Source organism: Oryx dammah, unplaced genomic scaffold, assembly GCF_014754425.2.
Source record: "Oryx dammah isolate SB20612 unplaced genomic scaffold, SCBI_Odam_1.1 HiC_scaffold_2, whole genome shotgun sequence".
NCBI lineage: Eukaryota > Metazoa > Chordata > Mammalia > Artiodactyla > Bovidae > Oryx > Oryx dammah.
Window position 1 is genome coordinate 198,566,243 of NW_024070186.1, and position 1,034 is coordinate 198,567,276.

Sequence of the window (1,034 nt, forward strand, 5' to 3'; positions counted from 1 at the left end):
CCGCCGCCGCCGCCGCCGCCTGAGGCCTTGTCCGCGCCGCCCAGGCCCGGGAGCCCGTGCCCGTGCCAGCCAATCGCGCGCGGCGCCGGGGAGCAACGCGGACGCCCACCAATCGCGGGCGCGCGTCCGGAAGCTCCTCGGCCAATGCAGAGGCGGCCTCCCGAGGGCCCGCCCAATCGACGCCGGAGGCCGAGCCGCGGGCGGGGAGGTGGGCGGGCCCCCAGGCGGCGCGCGCGGGGGCGGGGCGGGAGGGCTCCGAGGCGGCGCGCGCGGTCTCCGTGCCGAGCGGGACCCCGGGCGCGGGAGGACGTTCGCGTGGCCTCCGAGCCGCCGGGCCGCCCTCCCTGCGACCCCCGTCCCCGCGCCGCGTGGTCGTCCCCGCGCCGCCGGCTCCGACACCCCGTACGCGCGCGGCCTCCGAGCTCCGCCCGCGTCCCTAGGCGTGGCAGGTGCGCTCCTCCGAGGCGGGCGGTGGCGGAACCGGGCTCTCAGGCCGCTGCCCCGGGGCCTGCGGAGGACACGTGCGCCTTCCTAGCCTGCAGGCTTCTCCACCCACGGATAACAACAGGCCACTCTCCGGTGGAGTTTTGCGGTGTTCGAACCCGACCTTTTATTATCTCTTTGAGTTTCAGAACTGATTTGCCAGGGAGATAAAGAAACTATTATTATCCTGCTCTACAACAGAGGGAACGCGGCTGCAGCAGGCTAGCGGGCGGGTGAGGGTGAGAAGACTTTGCCAAATTGCCCTCTCTCGAAAAGACTTCCAGCGCGGCAAAGAAAAGCCAGTTGGAAGGGCTGTTTTCCGTATGAATTGCAGTAATGGCAGGAGACTAATGCAGTGCTAGCTGGCTGTCTTGTAGGGTTTGTTACGAGAAAGGGTGGCCTTTTTCTTCTCTTATTTTACTAACTCAGCACAGGGGCTGTGTCTTTAGGCGAGCTCACGGGAAGTCACATCCCCGGTATAAATGTTATAGATGCCGTTTTATAAGCAGGTTAGGTGGTCAGCAGGAGCAGTGCAGAGAGAGGAGAGAAGG